The 20204-nt window shown below is 45.4% G+C and overlaps 1 protein-coding gene across 1 annotated transcript in view; it reads right to left on the bottom strand.

The window, feature by feature from the left end:
• SLC16A12 (solute carrier family 16 member 12) overlaps nt 1–15944 on the bottom strand; it is an 80798-nt gene extending 64854 nt beyond the window's left edge. The window contains exon 1 of the mRNA XM_086680340.1: nt 15580–15944. The gene's annotated coding sequence lies outside the window, so the exon portion shown is untranslated. The remainder of the gene's footprint in view (nt 1–15579) is intronic.
• Between the last annotated feature and the right edge of the window lie 4260 nt (nt 15945–20204).

Here is a 20204-nt window from a genome sequence, read left to right on the forward strand (position 1 = left end):
AAAACCACAGTATATCTCTTCATTTTCCCCATCAATTTGCTCACATATTGTCTAAGAGTATAGCAGAGCTCCCAGCATGAGGGCCAGAACTAAGAATAAAAAGCAGATGTGCATCAAAGATAGCCCTGCAGGGAGTCTATTTGCATGCAGATCAAGAAGCCTTAAGAGCAGCAACTCACACACTAAGGAAAGGATAAATCAAGATGGAGAAGTTTAGTTTCTCCCCAGGACGTTAGGAACTAATGGGAGGAACTGACATAGGCGGGACCTCCTCAAAATCCAGTAGGGGCTGAGCCACAGTAACACTGTTTTTATTATAATTGCAAGGGGGGACCTGGGAAAATGTAAGTTGTATGGTATTAGAACAGTTCAGATTTTCTGGAAATACCTTATGATCCCGGGCATATAAAACACCGTAGAATGAGAAAACACATGATCCCCAAGTAACACTACAAGTGTGCCGGGGCGCGTAGGGGGGGCTCAGTCCGTTGTTAAGCGTCTGACTTCGGCTCAGGTCATGATCTCACAGTTCGTGAGTTCGAGCCCTGCATCAGGCTCACTGCTGTCTGTGCAGAGTCTGCTTCGGATCCTCTGTCCCCTTCTCTCTCTGCCCCTCCCTCACTTGCTCTCACTCTCTCAAAAATAAACAAACATTAAAAAACAAAACAAAACACTACAAGTGTGCCATTTTCACCATTCAAAAACCTTCTGTGAACCAATCACACAATCTGTATAAAAAGTTCAGACCCTCTGACCCAGATTCTCCTTCAGGGAAACTATCTGAAGGACACAAAACCAAAATATGAAAAAAGTTCACTTTGCAATGATGTTCACAGCAGGGCAATTTGCAACATCAAAAAACCGATGCCCCACCACCTACAGACTTCATTACCTGAGGATCTCATGACCACTAAGCCTCAGTACAAATACAAAATAAGGCTTGACTTCATGAGGCTCAGATGAGGCAGCACAGACAAGCACCTAATAAACACTTATAAATCCCTCTATTTCAAGAGCAGAAACATGCAAACGCTTATAAAAGAAAAGCATCAAAAGCACATGCACACCTGTGTGCAGCAAATCCCCGGTGCAGGGAGCCCTGCACTAGTTAGCCGAAGGCCATCAGTGGCAGAAAACAGAGCAATTGTCAGAGGCACCACAAACCAGCTGCCACTTCTCAGTCACGCAGTCCGAAAAACTGAAATCCGTACATGAAACGGAGCACCGCCTCGCCCCCCTTCTCTGTCCCTAGCCTTACTTTTCCAGATCTCAGCTTAACAGAGATAAGAAATAAAGCACTTAGGAGAACGCCTTGAGTATAATGGTTGCTCAGTCTGTGTTCAGTGAGTAATAAAGAAAATGCATTAAATGCCTTCTGCAAGTGCCTGGAACATGTAAGTGCTCAGTAAATGAAACTGTTATCCTTATTATCATCATCATTATTAAATGAAAAATTAGCATTTGTATAGCTCCTTAAAGTTTATATAAAGTGTTTTCGAGTCCCACAGTGATCCTGTAAGAGAAAACAGAAGCTCACAGAATAATTTGTCCAAGTCCTTACTGCCAGCAAATGTTGACTTGGGGACTTGACGGTCCTCCAAGGCCCCTTCCCCTTGAGGAGGCTGGAATTTTATAATAATGGCCTCAAGTCTTCTCTCTATCATGGACGTGATTCCCAACATCCCAGTCCATCCCAAGTGGTTAATCAAGAATCATAGCAATCCTGTTCCGCCAGCCAGTCACGGACTGATTTAAGGAAAGGGCAGTGACCCAAACTTTGCCAGCGACAACAAAGTCTTTCGGGAGCTTCTTGGAAAGATTTCATCACTACTGAGCAGATGCCGTCGCTCCCCTTCCATGTGGCCCTTCAAACAACCGTAGCCATCTGAGGACCATGGCAGGGGCAGAGCCAAGAGAATCACAGAGAACTAAAGTCAGAGCGCAGACATTTCTGCTCCTGGCCTTTCCACCGCACAAAGAATCCTTTTCCTTACCAGTGAAGCCAGGCCAGGTTGGAGTTTCCGTTCTTATACCCCCAAACTGCCCACCTGATATACTCTCTACAAATGCCATTTACACATCGGGCCCAGCACACATGTCCTTTCCCCTGTGCAGTAGCCCCAGATCCTCACATGTGGGTAATTCTAAGCTTACATCACATCTAATTTTGACTTCCAAAATCCTGAATGGGCAGAGGAGGAAAGCAGACAGTGGTATGCACAGCTGTACAAAGGGAATGCATATTGCTGGTTCCCATCACATGGCTAACTATAGAAGCAAAGACACCACACTGAGTCCCACTCAAGTTTCTGGCCCCTCTCCCATGACCCCCACCCCCACAAATCACAACAAAGCTCGACAGCTGGAAGCCTGATGATCCCCGGTTGCTTCCCCGCCCACAGAGTGCTGTACTGCACACTACCAGAGAAAAGAAAGAGGAGGGAGAAGGAAGAGGGAGAGGGGGTTTCGTGAGAGCACGCAGTCCTTTCTTGGCAGGTTGATAAGGACGATTTGGCGAAAGCATCAGAAGTTACTTGTGAAATGTGCTGTTTTGCCAACCGATACTTGCAAGTTAGTTTTTCAAAAACGACAGTGCAAAATAGAAGCTATTCAACTGTCTTTTGACAATGTTCTGTTGAGATCGAGTGATATTTATTGCATGCCGGATATCAGTCAACCTTTTGTATCTTTCCCTAGAACTGTAACATACTTGTCTTACAGCTTTCTAAAGTCCAGACCAGTCCACGGGGCTAGTGGGCACCATCTTCCAACAAGAGAAAGGATCTAGTCAACATGTCCCCAACATCTTGGCTGATCTCAGCCTCAACCTTGAGCTCATCACAACCCTTAAGATTCACCTCCGTTCAATAAAGAAGATGTGGAGTATTCTCGGCAGTATCACCGTATTGGAGTATTACTACGTGGATGGAACTGGAGGTGTTATGCTAAGCGAAAGTAGCCAGTCAGAGAAAGAAAAATACCATATGACTTCACTCATATGAGGACTTTAAGAGACAAAACAGATGAACATAAGGGAAGTGAAGCAAAAATAATATAAAAACAGGGAAGGGAACAAAACATAAGAGATTCTTAAATATGGAGCACAAACAGAGGGTTACTGGAGGGGTTGTGGGAGGGGGGATGGGCTAAGTGGGTAAGGGGCATTAAGGAATCTACTCCTGAACTCATTGTTGCACTATAGGCTAACTAACTTGGATGCAAATTAAAAAAGATAAAGTTAAAAAAAAAAAGATTCACCTCCATTTAATTTAGCCATGTACTCCCAAAGCCACATCATCAATCATCACCTGTGCTAATCCTCACTTCTGGAATCTACAGTTGTTGTGAGATGTCAGTATCCCTCCCAAACCCCAACCTTCTATCCAACAGCAATTCCCTAACTCCTACTGCACCTAGTTTCCAACCTCCCTGAGCGCCCAGGTCCCTGGTTTCTCCATTTTCTCCCATTTCCTCAGCTTGTCCCACTCCTTAGAGGCTAGAGCTCGTTCTCTGTTATGTCATTTGCTCTCTTTCTGACACCCCCACTCCTTCCAAACCACCAATCCCCAATTTTGAATCAATTCAGACCATCCAAACTTGTCCGTCCCTATAACTGGTAAGGCAAGTTTCGCTAGAGGAAATCTCTCAGCCTTGCAAATTAAATGGCACGGTTATGATTTCCAACACGTAAACTAAGCGCTCGAAGTGACTCAGCAACAATATCAGCACCTGCTCCATCTGCACAATGGTTATTCAAAATCTTAAGTACTCCATGAACCCCTCAGCAGGATGGCGAACAGCTTTAGGGGCTTCCTGGTTCTGTTTCTTAGCAGCTGTACAACCTCAGCAAGATGCTGAACCCCTCCCGGCTTCAGTTGTCTTGTTTTTAAAATTAGGATAACAACTCCCTCCTCACGTGATTGTTGCAAGAACTCAGAGAGTTAACACGTGTAAAGTAGCCTTAACAATGCTTAGAACATATAAACTGTCCCAAAAATGCTGTTACTGTTTTATAGGGAAAATGGGGGCTGCTTTTACTCCATTTTTCCCCTTCAGCTTATTCCTCCAGTTCATCCCTATCCACACACATCCTTGATCCCTTTTGTTCCTTTCAAAAGAAAGACATGTCCTTTTATATTCTTCAGGTTAGTATCCCCTCTTCTAGTTTCTATATTTTGAACCTAGACTTTTATACTGGATCCTCTTTAGCCTACACAGTTACTCAAGTATCTCTCATCTTTTTTTTTTTTTAATTTTTTTTTTAATGTTTATTTATTTTTGAGACAGAGACAGAGCACGAACAGGGGAGGGTCAGAGAGAGAGAGGGAGACACAGAATCTGAAACAGGCTCCAGGCTCTGAGCTGTCAGCACAGAGCCTGATGCGGGGCTCGAACTCACGACTGCGAGATCATGACCTGAGCCGAAGTCGGTCGCCCAACCGACTGAGCCACCCAGGCGCCCCTCAAGTATCTCTCATCTTGAAAGCAGGAAGGAGAAATGTGAGAGGGGAAAGAAGGGAAGAGAAGACAAGGGAAGAAACCCCCCTCCAACCGTGCCACCTGGGTGACTTTTGTCCCTTCACAAACCCAGCCTCTTAATGATCTGTCTACACTGTCTCCTCATCCCTCTTCTCACTCCCTCCTCAATGGAATGGAATTTGGCTTCTGCCTCCCCTACATACCGCTCACACTGTGTTAGACATCGTCACCAATGACTCCTAATTGCCAGTGGTAACTCTGCCATCCGTAATTCATTGACCTCTCGGCAGCATTTGGCACTCTCTCGTTGTTGAAACTCTTTCTTCCTTGAATTTCCGTGACAGGAGTCCTCCCTGTGTATCCTTCTTCCCTACATACCCATACTTCTTCCTTTCTTTTGCTAGATCCTTCTTCCTCTGACCACTCATTCGATGGTGTATCATTTATTCATTCATCCAACAAACACTACTGAACTCTTACCATGTCTCAGGCACCGTGACAAACGCTGGGACAAGTGAGGCAGGGACAGCTGAAGCACAAGTCCAGAAGGCACTATTCACCGTGAGACGCAACTACTCAGACACGTGAGTGGCACTTTCTGGAACTGTGCAAGGATTTTTATCTTTGATCCATCTCACGTCTCTCTATAAACACTCTCCTTGGGTGCTTACTTCCACACACAGGACTTAAACCGTGAACAATGGCAGTGACACTGTAAAGAAGACATAGTCTCTGCCCTCACCGTTGGGCTAGTGAAAAAGATCAACATGTAACTAGAGTGGAAAAAGAAAGGCACGATGACCAAGAGGTGCCCTGGGTATAACACGAACGAACACACCCCAGTTGTCCTCCACAATTTTTGGACCCACTTCACACGTCATCCTTTACGTGCTCCCCGGGTAATTACATCCAATTATGTCTTGTTCATCCAATCCTGTCATGCTCAACTGAGCCTATTGGCTGGTGATGCCCACCTTCTGGATTGCTTGCCCAGATTATCAAATTGCCTAACCAGCCATCCCCACCACATCCCTATAAGGGCAGCAAGCACGGAGAATATAAATACGAATAAAGCAAAAGTCTTACGTGAGGCATTAACCTTACTTCCCATCTGTACCATTTCAACAGGCCCCCAGTGTGTCACCCTCTTGGACCTTTCTTCAGGGCTCATTCAGACATACATGTTTGAAACACAAGCTAATTTTTTCACCGAACCCCCAATCCCACCCCACCCCTCTGTTTAAAGGCCTCCAAGGACTACTCTTAGCAGCTAAAGCAAAACTGAAACTCAGTGGTGTGGTACACAAAGACCCTAAATGATCTTGCTCCTGCCAGTTCTTCTGGTCCTATCTAGCATCTAGCCATATGCATACACTGCAGGTCCGCCATACCTAACCGCCCTGAAGTCCCATCCACAGTGTGACTTTCCCACCCCAGTGCCTTTGCACGTATTGTGCCTGCACCTGTTGTTTGCCTCATGAATTTCTACCCTTCCTTAATGCTTTGATCACCCTAGGCAGCATGAAGTGTCTCTGGCTCTGAACCAGGTAGCAGGTGGTCTTTAGGGGACTCTTCACAATGCCGTGACTATTTGTCCACACATCCGGATCCCCTAGGAGATTGTAAGCCTTTGGATAAAATCCTCTCTATTCTCTGTGGGCCTTCAGCACCTGACACAAGTACCTAGCACGTGCTGGGTACTCAGCACACACTTGCCTGAGGAAGCGGTAAACTCACTGAGTTATTTTAACATTACTTAATCCCAATATGTTTTTTATTAGGGGCTTTAAAAGTAATGAATTCCATTTCATCTAATTCAAATGTGTCTTCCCAGCTTAAAAACTATTAAAATTTAAAAAACCCAAACTGACGCATTACTTTAACGTTGCCTGTATATGCCACCCATTAGGTATACCATCGTGCAAGAGTTTACAAAGAAAGCAGAATGTGCCAGAACAATTCCAAGATGCTGATTTGGATGCAGCAGCTATTCAGTGTCATTTGAAATTTTAATTAGACCTTCACCTCTAATAAAATTAGAATGTGTGGTTTTCTGTACTTTATCTTTTTTGAGTGGGGAAGAAGTCAACCAAAAGAAGTAGAAATGAGAGGAAATAAATGTGTGGTGCTTAATTTTTTGATACAACGACCAATCTCCTTATTGTTGGAACCCCCTAACTATTAAGCAAAATATTTTTGCCAGGATCTTATTTATGAACATTTATTTATTCTTTACCATGGTACTTTGAGCTTTTCTAAGAGGGTTCATGAGTTTATAAATTATGTTAATACACTGTTGCCTGTTGAGACTTGTAAGTAAATTTGCCAAACAGCTGGCCAGCACTGAAGGCAGGGTCTGTGTCAATGAAACAGAAAAAAGCTTCAGACCCTTTGGAATGCAGACTCACCCCGGGGCTTCAGTGGGACCTTACCCAGAGCTTAGCAGTCACCACTCTGGTTCCAGAGGGGAGAATGAAGACATGGGGGCAACGTCTGGATTTTAAAAGTCAAGAAACCATAATGCTTCTTAACAAATCATTGTAGGCTGCAATGGCTCTCTCACTACCAAACCCATGAGGCAATCACTCAAGTTTATCTTCTTGTTCTGTTCGTCAACACACATACAGAAGGAGCCCTCTAGGTGGGGCACTTGGGCGGTTCAGTCGTTTGAGTGTCCAACTCTTGATTTTGGCTCAGGTCGTGATCCCAGGGTTGTGGGATCAAGCCCCACGTTGGGAGCCACACTGAGTGTGGAGCTTAAGATTCTCTCTCTCTCTCTGCCCTCCCCGCTGCCTCTCCTCTGCTTGCACATGCGTGTACTCTCTCTCTCTAAAATTAAAAAAAAAAAAAAGAAGAATAAGCCCTCTAGGATGTAGGGTATTCAAAGAAACAGAAAACATCCTTGGATGGTTTCCACAGTCTATGTGCTCTGACCTCATCCCCTACCCCCACCCACACACATAGACAGTGGGTCTCCAACTCTTTTGACAGTTATGCCCAAGTATACGTGGGGAAATGGCAAAGTAAAGAGGAAACTCCATTGACCAAAACGTGACTACAGAGGGTACCTGACCCAGAACAGCCATTCCTCGGGATTTTATCTTTGACTCACCTCATGTCTCTCTATAGACCCTCTCCTTGGGCGATTACTTCCATACATGCGGGACTTAAACTGAGTCTCTACGCGGATAACTCCCAATCTATGCGTCTTGCCCAGAATATCTAACTGCTCATTTGGCTGTCTGCACAGGCACAGAGGATATAAAGTTAGTAAGACCAAGGTCTTCCCATGCTTTTTCAACACAGGTGCACAGTAGCAGTTAGAAACAATAAGGAGCTACCAGAATGACATAAATCAAATTTGGCAGGGTTGCAGAAGCAGAAACTTACAAACACGTGGCCTAATCATTTACCAACTTGTTTTCACCAAGAAAGCCTTTGTTGAGATAAAATCTGACTTGGAAATCCAAAATGCGAAACCAAGAATAGCACACCTGCTCAGGTTGCAGTCGAGACCACCAAAGAGAACCCCAAACTGGATGCAGGACATCTTTCCCCCTCATTGTCCCCATGCCCCATAACAGCCCCTGCGACTCCTTGAAACTCCCAGAAATCTGCAAAACACAGTTCAAAAATGACTGGCCAACATCCATGAAGGTGCTACTTTTAATACAAAAATCAACAGGGAAAGCACATTTGGGGACAGCGAACTGGTAACAGTGGGTGAGAATTCCCAACAGTATTAGAAGTAAAATAAGAACAAATGTCATTAAACATAAAGTCAGTTCTAAGAAGTGCACTAGATCAGCGTCTTTCACTGTGTCTATCACCTTATCACATTTTCTCAAAGACAGTAAATCTTAATGGTAAGGAAAAACTTAAAAGTAGACACTATTGGGGCGCCTGGGTGGCGCAGTCGGTTAAGCGTCCGACTTCGGCTCAGGTCACGATCTCGTGGTCCGCAAGTTCGAGCCCGCGTCGGGCTCTGGGCTGATGGCTCAGAGCCTGGAGCCTGCTTCCGATTCTGTGTCTCCCTCTCTCTCTGACCCTCCCCCATTCATGCTCTGTCTCTCTCTGTCTCAAAAATAAATAAACGTTAAAAAAATTTTTTTTTAAAGTAGACACTATTTTTTTAAGTCACATAAGGCAAGGTTTAAGCTGCTTGCTTCTACGAGTCTTAGGTATTTCTTACATAGAAACCATGTTTTTTCAAAATTTATTTTGATACAGTTAAACAAAAAGTATTCAGAAACAAGTTTGAACATTAAGATTCCTATCAACTTGAGGAAATGCATAATAAACAAGGACACATCTTTAAGTTATTATAGAGGAAACCGATTATTGTAGAAAAGGCCAAATTACTGTCCTCAAGAAAAACAATCACCAAAACATAGAACAAGTAGGGTGACTGATCAATTATTGGTTGGTTGACTGTAATAACACCAACTTGGTCGATTTGTTTTTGGGTTGTTTTTTATGTTTTTTTGGGAGAGGGTGCACAGACACATGTGAGCAGGGGGGAGGGGCAGAGGAGAGAGAGAAAATTTCAAGCAGGCTGCGTGCTCAGCGAGGAGCCCTAGGCAGGGCTCAATCTCACAACCCCGGGATCATGACCTGAGCCAAAATCAAGAGTTGCATGCTTAACTGACTTGGCCACCCAGGCACCCCTTGATTTGGTTATTCTGATATTGTACTGACATAAGCTCAGTGAATTCCTCCCACAGGAGGAAAATCAGTGAAAATTCATTCGACCATTGGGAAAGCTTCCCATATACTGAGTGAGTACCATATAGAGAAATTGTAGTGCTAATTAAAAAGAAGAAAAAAGTCTCATGTTTAATATTTTCATCAAGTATGTTAAGAAATCATACTTTGTTTCAATAAAAGTTGTTCTGAAAAAGTGTAAAATTATTAAGTATCATATACATCAGGTTCACAACCCTGCCTACACATGAGGTTCACGAGGGGAGGCTGAAAAACCACTGGTGCCCTGGCCCTAACCCAGACCTAGTGAATCAGAATTTTTGAGGATGGGTCCTTGGCACAAATACTGTTTTTCCCTCCTAGGTGATTCTAATGTGAAGCTAGCGCTGAGAACCATTGATATAGTCTTGAATCAAGTGACTGATCACTCAGTAGTCAGGCCTCAACTTGCACAAACCACTTTTCTTTTTAATTTCCTTAAGTAATCTCTACACCCAACTTGGGGCTCAAACTCATGACCCCAAGTTCAACAGTCGTGTGCTCTACCCACTGAGCCAGCCAGGTACCCCTGGGACAAACACCTTCTTTTTGATGGCAGTGATGCCTGTGAGTGGGCTTCCGCATTCGTGACCCGTTAATAATGATGGTCAAGATTGCTTTTTGCTAGTTGTCTGGTTGACCAACATCAGACTGAAGAAATAGCTCTCTATTCTCCCTTCAAGCAGATCTAACTTAGTTGTGAGTGTGGGTTTGGGTTTTGTTTGTTTTGGGGGATTTTTTGGGGGGGGGCAGTTCCTTCATGGGCTATGAATGCAGGTGTTTTGAAGTCACAAGTTTAGAACGATGAAATTACTATTTCAAGAAACACGACTGGTTTCAGTAGGTAAATATGAGCTTACTCCCGTGGAAAGTATTCCATCCAAAAAAGTAAAATTACAAAAATAACACCCTTTGGCCTCCCAGATAGGTAATTACAGCTTTAATCTGTAATGTGCTAAATAAACCAGAAAATGGTGGATTGCGCTCAGAAATATTTGAAAAATTATAAAGTTAACAAATGTTTAAGTATTGGGGTGGTTAAGATTTTATGTGGCTACTCTGTTTATATATAGTAGTCATAAGATATCTTGGGGGGAGACAGACAGTGACTTTTATGGGGATTTAAAGCTTGAAGACTAGGTTCAGGTCCCCTTTATAAATAGGAAGTAACTAACATTACATCCATAAGAGAGGCACAGAGTAACTAACATTACATCCATAAGAGAGGCATAACTTTCCATGTTTATAAAACATGGAATTTCTTTCCAGAAGCAGAGGGATGAGCTATTTTCAAGATACACGGGTACTCTAAGAAACTGAAAAATTAAGATCTCTCTTAACTGGGGCAGTCAGAAGTCAGTAAAAGCAGAGTCAAAAAGTTGATACGACATATTTCAAACATTGTATTTCAACATTAGTCACATAAATACAAGCAAAATCACTCACTAACCTTTAGCTATCAGGTCACGACCGGAGTTCTGGGTTGCCTTCTTGGTGAAACCACACCCAAATTTCCTGCTTCTGTTTCTTAAAAGCACTTGTACCTTAAAGTCACTTGTGGAAAAACCTGAGTGCAAAATCTTTCTGGATTTGCTTTATTATAGTTTTCCAATCATTTATAGCTGTCGGTTCCATGCCTAAATAGTAGCAGCCTGTTTGCTGACTTTTCTTTCTCTATTTAGCTTCATTATCTTTGGGGGAGGAGGTTGAGATAAAATTTACTGTTTTAATCATTTTAAAGGCTACAGTTCGGTGCACTCACATACTACAAAGCCATCACCATTATCTAATTCTAGAACAAAGCCATCATCCCCAAAAGAAACCATGTAACCCTCACCAGTCACCCTCAACTTTCCCCACCCCCATAGCACGGCAACCACGAATCTACTTTTTGTTTCTATGGATTAGCCTATGGTGGGCGTATCGTACAACATGTGGTCTTTTGTGTCTGGCTTCTCTCATTTAGCATAATGTTTTCATGGTTCAACCGTGTTGTAGCATGTGTTGATACTGTTTTTAAAAATAACTTACTTTTGGGACACCTGGGTGGCTCAGCAGATTAAGCGCTGGCTCAGGTCATGACCTCACAGTGCATGGATCCGAGCCCTGCATTGTCACTGTCAGTGTGGAGCCTGCTTGGGATTCTCTCTCTTTCCCTCTCTCTGCTCCTCCCCCACCTGCACTTTCTCTCTCTCAACAATAAATAAACTTAAAAAAAAATGACTTACTTTTATGCGCCTATTTAGTTTTTATAGAAAAGGCATTCTTTGGCATTCCCATCTCTTCACTTTATGTGACACGTCATTAAATTGCAAAATTACACTAGCAAGTTCTGCTGGAATAAACAGGACTGTGGGCAAACGCCACTGTAAGCATACACCTGGGCTGATAAAAGCAAAGTACACCAGTTTCTTGTGATGATAGCTATTTGCCATAGTGGCCCCTGTGCTCTGAGCAGCAACCAATAGGTGTTTCAGAGGGAAGGAGGGCACTGGCTAACCCAATGTGTTGTTTTAGTGTGGGTCAGTACTCCATTACCCAGGAGTACTGGGGGGGGGGGATGGATGGAGGGGATGGCATGCAGAGGGGGTAGAAGTGATAAGTGTTTATTACTTACTCATTAAGTAAAGAAGGAGCACATTAAATAATTAATTAATGGCGTGTAACTTCCTACCTGGCTACAGCAACTCATCCCATTCATGAGTGCGGAGTAAAGGAAGGGGTAAAGGAGACGGGTGCCTGATGGGTGTCTGAAGTGGTGGGTGGATGAAGAAAATCAACTCATCTTGGGTGCCTAGCAGCCGTCAGAAATCGTGACTCTCCTCCAAGTGTTTAACAGAGATCACTTTCAAATGGGACATTGTTAGATAATGACACTTCCCGAAGTCCTTTGATGTAGAACAAATTAGAAACAGAGAGGACATCTTTGTACTCGGAATCTCCCAACATCAAATGTGGATTTGGTTTTTCTCAATTCAATTATTATACCCCTTTAACGGGTGAGTTTTGAGATATACGACAAAGGTTCTCTCATAAGCAAATAGCTTCCAAATTAGCGATTTTTAAAAGCAAAGCAGTTGGTTAGGTAAGGAATGTATAAACAGCCCCAAAAGCTGCACTGAATACTTTTTTTGGCTGTATACGACTGAAAAACTGCCAAGTTCATTTTGATAAGCCTTTGTTAAAAACAATAAACATGCCTAAGCTTGCAAACCATGCTGTTTTGAAGAAAAAGCAAGTGAGAGAATTAGAAAATGCTTAAAACTGGAATGTCTGAATAAAAACTTCCCTGGTAACGGATTTACCAAGAAGTCACAACACTGTGTGGCCTATGGCATAGTCAGGGGGATGGGAGACAAATGCAAAGTGAGAAAAAATGAAAGCAGAACACCATCTTCATAAATAAATAAGAAGCTACATCTTACAAACTAGTACAATTACAGTATGTAACACTAACACGGGTACCCTAACACTACTGAGAAAACTAATCCTTCCATGCTTAAGTTTAATGTCACCAAGGCAGCGATATCCCTGCACTAAAGATAATGTAATTTAAGAGACTCCGAATGAACATCCATAAAATAACCAAATGTGGGACTTGCTCTTCGTGAGTGTATAGGAGGGTATCGGTTTATAGAAGTCCAAGTAACTTCACTGAATTCGCTTCTTTCTTTTCAGTGATTATAAAATCAGCAGAATCATAGGATTGGAAGGAAGATAATCCGGAACATTTATGTCCACTCCCCTACTTTAGGCAAAACTGAAATTCTTTCTCTCTTTTTTTTTTTTTTTTTTCCAAGTAGACTCCACACCCAGCACAATGCAGGGCCTGAACCAATGACCTGGAGACCAAGACCTGAGCTGAGATCAATGGTCAGATGCTCAACCAACTGAACCACCCAGGTGCCCCTGAAATTCTTTTCTACCTGCCAAACAAAATCTGGAAAAAATTCTCATGAATGAATTGTAACTTGAGCTCCGCAGGAACAACTTTCTTTGTTGTGTTCACTGATCTATCCCAAATGCCCAGAATACACCAGGCACATAGTAGGCATTATATAATGCAGCAGGTAAATATCTGTTAAATTGAACTAAACTGAAAAACATAAAAAAATGTGCAATGCATAAAACACTAAAGAAGTCAGCTTAAAGTTCCCATCTCAGCTCTACAATATGGTCATGGTGTTCCTTATAACACACAAATGATCAAGTTGGCTCCAATATCATACATTACACCTTTTACTCTAACCAATCATCGCCATCAGGAGCTAAGAATCAGAAGACGTTCCAGGGAGAAATGGTAAATTCAGTCCACCTGTTTTGATTGCTTTTCTTTTCTGGATGTTCACCTAGGACATATCTGCATATTCATCGTTGTTCAGGTAGAATGTAAATATTATTTAAAATTAAGGGTTCACATTTTTAAAAATTGGACTCCAAATACAATTTGACTAAATCAACCTCTCGTTTATTTCAAAATCACACCAGTTAAAATAAATAAATAAGAAAAGGAAAAGGATATGATCATAAGTGATTCCAGTATTATCATTGTAGTTCAAAATGCCTAGCGGTTGGGGCACCTGGGTGGCTCAGTCGGTTAAGCATCCAACTTCTGCTCAGGCCATGATCTCGTGGTCGGTGAGTTGGAGCCCCGCGTCAGGCTCTGTGCTGACAGCTCAGAGCCTGGAGCCTGTTTCGGATTCTGTGTCTCCCTCTCTCTCTGACCCTCCCCCGTTCATGCTCTGTCTCTCCTCGTCTCAAAAATAAATAAAGATTAAAAAAAAAAAAAAATGCCTAGCGGCAATACGCTTTGAAAAGTCTAAGGAAGTGGGAAGGAGAAGGCCTGGATTGTGGGCTTGGTTCCATCACCAGTTACCAGTAGGAGTTTAGCCAATCCTTGACCACCAGAATCTGAGCTTCCGGACCTGCAAGGAGAAGGGTTTGAGGAGATGATCTCTAAAACCCTTAGCAATTTCCAAGATCCTGTGATTAGGTGAGCAAATCCCAGTCACTTAATTACTCCTTATTTAATCGTTTGTTTTCTTTAACAAACATACATTGGGCACCTTGGGAAGGGTCAGACACCATTAGCCCAGTCTGGCGTGACATTGGGGGGGGGGGGGGAGGGGCGAGACAAACTCCGCAGGGTCGGTTGATGATTTTAAAAGCTAGTGACCTCAGATACCTATGGAGACAGTGTATTTCTTTTTTTTTTTTTCAACGTTTATTTATTTTTGGGACAGAGAGAGAGACAGAGCATGAACGGGCGAGGGGCAGAGAGAGAGGGAGACACAGAATCGGAAACAGGCTCCAGGCTCTGAGCCATCAGCCCAGAGCCCGACGCGAGGCTCGAACTCACGGACCGCGAGATCGTGACCTGGCTGACGTCGGACGCTTAACCGACTGTGCCACCCAGGCGCCCCAAGACAGTGTATTTCTAAATTTGTCAGGCCTGAAGTCTTTTCTTCCTGGGTTAAGCTGGCTGCGCCTTCAGAGTACCCCCCTCTCAGCCAAGAAACAAGTTAAGTTGCACAAATGAGAACCCCATCAGAATGGAATGGTTTAACCAGTGTTCTAGTAGGTTCCATCCGTCTCAACATTAAAAAAAAAAAAAAAGTTATAAGATGGTCAGAAAGCTGGGCTGTGAAGACAGAAGGCTAACCAAATAGCCCCAGGTTTTACTGGGATCTTGCTTTAAAATTGTGCTTGCCAACACTTGACCCTGAGTCCGCACTACTTTCCTTGAGGACAAGAAACAGCTGAAAAAATTAAATTCAATCAACTGAGGCTGGTGTGTTGTTAGTACACCGCCCACGAGGAATAAATATTACCCGAGACAGACGAAGATTTAAAAAAAGACACTGAAAACCGAATCCAGCCGACAAACGGTCTCTATTACAGCGGGCAGTCCGCCTTTGGAAAGCACAGGAGATGGAGATCAAAGCCGCTTCCTCTCGAGCCACCTGCCCAGAAACTGCCGGAGCGCTGGCCCGACACCGACACCGACACGACGAGCGGGCACACGTCCGTCTCCTAACCCTGCGGGCGTCCCGAGGGACCCGGGTTGGGGTGGGGGCTCCCGGAGCGAGGCTGGGCGCGGGGGGCCGCGGCAGCCGACGGAGCGCCCTCCGCCAGCTCCACCAAGCGCAGCCCGAGAGCCCCGCCGCGCAGGATGCCTGGGTCAACTGATCCCCGCGCCGCCGGGGAACTGGGAGAAAGAGAGCCGAGGGGGCTCCGGGCGCCAGAGCCGCCGGCGGGAGGGTGCGCCCGGTGCAGCCCAGCGGGGCCGACCCCGGCGCCCCGCAGCCCGCCCAGGGCGCGCGAACCCCCTTCCGCCCGGCCCCGCCGCGTCCTCACCTCGCGTGGACCGCTGTATCCCGGGCCGTGGCGCGCAGACATGTCTTCGGGGCGCACCCACCCGGCCGTGTCCCTGCGCCGTGGCCCCCGTCCCGGGCCCCAGCCGCCGCGGTCCGCGCTTCCGAGGAGGGGCGGGGAGTGCTCGGGGCGGAGGCGCCGGCGGGGCTGGGGCCGGGGGCCCCGCGGGCAGCGCGGGAGGAGGAGGGGAGCGCGGCCGGGAAGAGCCCAGCGCCCGGGTGCCGAAGCGCACGGGCAGGTTCAGCCCCCGCCGCGCCAGCTCCGCCGCGGACTCTGTCGGGCGGGCGAGAGGGGTTTATCACTGCTACCCGCCCTGCGCGCCGCGGCTTGGAGCGGGGTGAGGGGCGCGGGGGCGGAGGGACGCCTGGCGGTTATGTAACGGGTCGGCCCGCTGTGTCCCGAGCCAGCTCGCTCCAGGACTGCCCTACCCTCCCCGGGGTCCGCCGTGACCCTTAGCAGCCTTGCGCGCCCCTGACCTAGGCAAGCAGAGGGGGCCCGGTGTTCTCAAACAGAACTTTTCCCTGCAGCGTTAGCGAGCAGGGTCTCCAGGGAAAAAATCGAGGGCTCCCTTAGACCATCTGGCACGGATCTGTATTCTGCCGGCCAGCGCTTCCCATTTCACAGCACCGGAAACTGAGGCCATTCGGGGCCTTGTCTCTTGGAGTTACGTGTACCTGGATTCAAATCTCCTGAAAAGCTTGTGACCTTGCGCAAGTTACTTAAGTCTCTGAGCCTCAAGTTTCTTCACCTGTGAAACAGGAATAATAATAGGGCCCACTTCCTGTGTTTGCCTAGAGGACCGAACGAAGGAGGTGCAGGTGCCCGGTGTGTAACTCGCCCCCAGTAGGCGTTACTGCTGTTGATTATGTTGCGGTTCGCCCAGGTCCTCAAACTTCGCCTTGTAGGCGGCCGTCTCAAAGGCCTGAAGAAGCAGCTTCCCGAGCTTGCTCAGAGGTACCCCCACGTAAGGCAGATTCTAGGCTAACCTTTCTGGAACTCACTCGGGCAGAAGCAGGTTCCAGCTGCCAGTCTGATTCCAGCTTCTTGGGCTCTACACCGTTGCTACTCAACAACATCGTTGTCATCTGGGAGCTTGCTAGAAATGCAAAATCTCCGGCCCGACCCCGGCACCTCTAAATCCTAATCTCCATCTTCACAAGCATCCCTAGGTCATTTAGTCGGTTTCAGGAAGTTTCAGAAAGAGTTGGAGCTTTTGGAAGATTTGAGAAGGGGACTGCGAAGTTACTGAGCAGTAGCCACGCGGTACTTTAGGATATTTAAAAAACAGGCTAAGTCAAGTCCTTCCTCATTTTACGCTCTGGCTGTTTTGTTTCTTCTCCTTCCCGCAATCGCCTGCTGTTTATAAATCTGGCCTGACGTCCCATTTTCAGTGCAAAAACCTCTGGGTTGCATCTAAGTAATGATTAGCGAATCTATGTCTAAAACACACGTAAGAATTAGAAAATATGGCTCGTAAAAGAATTCATTAGCATTGAAAATGGACTTCTAAACGTAGAGCGCTGGAGCGCCCTGAGCTCTCATCTGTGAAGGTCTTTAGGTTCAAGGCTTGAGGGCTTTTGCATTTCAGAACATTGTTTTCAGTGGCAAATAAGGCCGATTCTCCATTTAGGTAATGTAGGACGACCAGTTCTTTTAAAAAGTTTTGGAGAATAGAAACAAACCTCACAGGCTTCCCTCTAACCAAAGTCATCACTTACAGAGAGGCTCTAGCAAAGCCCAAAGCATGTATTTTGTTTATTTCATTAAATGCTGTGTGTTTGGGTTTGTTTGTGATTCTTGGAATGTTCAGATTGAGTCTGCCCGATGGTAGCTCGGGCAGAATGATTTCCGTCTTTTGCAAGTTGAGTAATTGCAGATTGTTGATGATGTGGAGGGTAATGCAGCAGGCAGGGCCTGATTTGGAATGGTCACGCCCATCTGCCTACGCAGGGCTGTTGAATAGGCTGATGCCATGCGGATGGGCCCTGTGGAAGAAGGGAAGATGGAAAGAGGAAAGGAATCTCCTTTCTCAGAGGCTGGGGGTTTGGAGTAGCTAGGGAAGGAAGGGGAGGAGAAAGACCCGTGTGCTTGCCCTGGAATCCAACCAGGGAGGAAAGGAAAAAGGCAGCATTTTTTCCTAAACAGTGCTACCTAATAGAACGTTCTTCCAGGGTGGGAATGTTCTGCATTTGCACGGTCCATACGGCTCTGAAATGTGGCTATTTACCACATTTCATAATTTTGATTAAAATGTAATTGAAATGGGGACGCCTGGGTGGCGCAGTCGGTTAAGCGTCCGACTTCAACCAGGTCACGATCTCGCGGTCCGTGAGTTCGAGCCTCGCGTCGGGCTCTGGGCTGATGGCTCAGAGCCTGGAGCCTGTTTCCGATTCTGTGTCTCCCTCTCTCTCTGCCCCTCCCCCGTTCATGCTCTGTCTCTCTCTGTCCCAAAAATAAATAAACGTTGAAAAAAAAAATTTTTAAAATAAAATGTAATTGAAATGCATTAATACAGGGGCGCCTGGGTGGCGCAGTCGGTTAAGCGGCCGACTTCAGCCAGGTCACGATCTCGCGGTCCGTGAGTTCGAGCCCCGCGTCGGGCTCTGGGCTGATGGCTCGGAGCCTGGAGCCTGTTGCCGATTCTGTGTCTCCCTCTCTCTCTGCCCCTCCCCCGTCCATGCTCTGTCTCTCTCTGTCCCAGAAATAAATAAACGTTGAAAAAAAAATTTTAATAAAAAAAAAAAAGAAATGCATTAATACAAACGTAATTAAAATGTAATTACATTTTTAGTTAAAATTCAGAGGTCTTGTGCGTGTGTGCTTGTGTTTGAGTGTCAGTCTGTTGCACTAACCAAGTTTCAAGCGCTCCACATGAACACCGGACAGCATATCAAGCTTTTCCTCAGCACAGAAAGTTTCAGTGTGCAGCAGGATTTTGAGGAGGGAGTGAGCCCCGGTATTCCAGCTGTCCCAAATCCTTGTCAGAACCTCATCTGGCCTACGGTGGGTGGAGGGGTTGATAATTAAACCAAGATCACTGAGTCCTCGTGAGGGTCAGAATGGGGTAATCCATACAATGTGCTGGACACAATTCCTGCCTATAGTAAACGTGCAAAAAAATCTTAACCAGTATAAGCATTAATAGTCATTTTACAGTAAAAAAAAAAAAAAAGAAACAAAGTTGTTGCGGGGGGGGGGGGGGCACATAGTACAACAGTTACATCCTTATTAGTCAATAACTTTTTGCTGGTGTGGTCAGCTGCTCTGGTACCAGGGCTACCATTTATAGCTGGGCTCCAACCCCTCCCCTCCCCTCCCCTCTTCCCCCCTGCTCAGAGCTGGGCACTACCTGTACTATTCTAGCCCGGAGGCTCCGCATATTTGCTCCAACCCCTACCATTTGTGTCCAATAAGTAACAAATGTGTTAACAAAACTCATACCGTGCCATAGTTCAGGGGAATCAATTTTCAGTGGAGATTCTCAGAAGCGTGACACCTTAGGGTACATCCATTATGGGAAGAATTGTTTGTTCCTGTTATTTGGTCAAACAAGGATGTGTGGACTCAGCAGAGAGAAATGAGAACATTGGCTCCAGATAAGTAATACTTGGGGTGTCCACGTCAGACTGGAAGCTACCAGAAGCTTGGGGGTTGGGGCTGGCAGTCTGAGGCTTTTGCCTGAATGAAAGTTGAAAGTTTATTTTCAGGGCTAACACAGAGTCTAAGAATAATTACAAACAGCATAAAAAAGAAACAAGTATTATCTGCTGTCAGTTCTACCAATTAGTTATACAAATTATACATGGAATCGGATACAGGGAAATTCTTCCCAGCACACCAAGAAACACGACCTTCCCGAACTCCTATTCTTGGCCCTTCTTTAATAAAATCACATCCTGTGGGCAGCTTTCGGGTTCCACTTTCCTTGTTGTCTTCCTTGGTTCCTTTTCCTGCACTTCTTTTCTTACGGGCATTGTCTTAGAATTCAGCCCCAATTCCTCTGCTCTCTTTACTTAACCCATCTCCCAAGCCCCCCTTGTCATGCCTGTAGCTAACAGCTGCCTGTTCGAGGCAGTAAATTTCCGGTCCTGACCTCTGAGTCTTCTTGCCAGGTCCCCAGGGGACGTTGTCACTTCACTTCTCCCCACCCCGTCACTTCCAACGTTGACCTGTGAGCAACTGGACTTATTAGGTACACTCTGCCATTAGTTGCCCCCAGACTTTCTGTTTTATTCTCGTTGATGTCACCGCCCTGGTCTTTGGCGCTAAAATTCTCTCATGTCCCGTGACTTGAAGCCATGGAATGATTTTAACCCCTTTTTCTTCTTCATGGAGTCACGGTATAACTGAAAGACATTGAATTTGGCATCAAAAGACCTAAGTAAACACCTGTTTTTTTGCCACCCGTTGGCAGTGTGAACTTAGGAAATTTTCTTAGCCCTCTTAAGCCTTGTGTTTCTCATCAATAAAATTAGACCAACAGTACCTTTCAAAAATTATGACTTGAGCTGCTACTTATCTTAACCTCTGTGCTAATTAGGTTAGACTCTCACTCTCCACAGTAATTACATTTTGGACCTGATAATTCTTCATTGCGAGGCTGCCCT

Source organism: Puma concolor, chromosome D2, assembly GCF_028749965.1.
Source record: "Puma concolor isolate L17-30 chromosome D2, mPumCon1.1.hap2, whole genome shotgun sequence".
Taxonomy (NCBI): domain Eukaryota; kingdom Metazoa; phylum Chordata; class Mammalia; order Carnivora; family Felidae; genus Puma; species Puma concolor.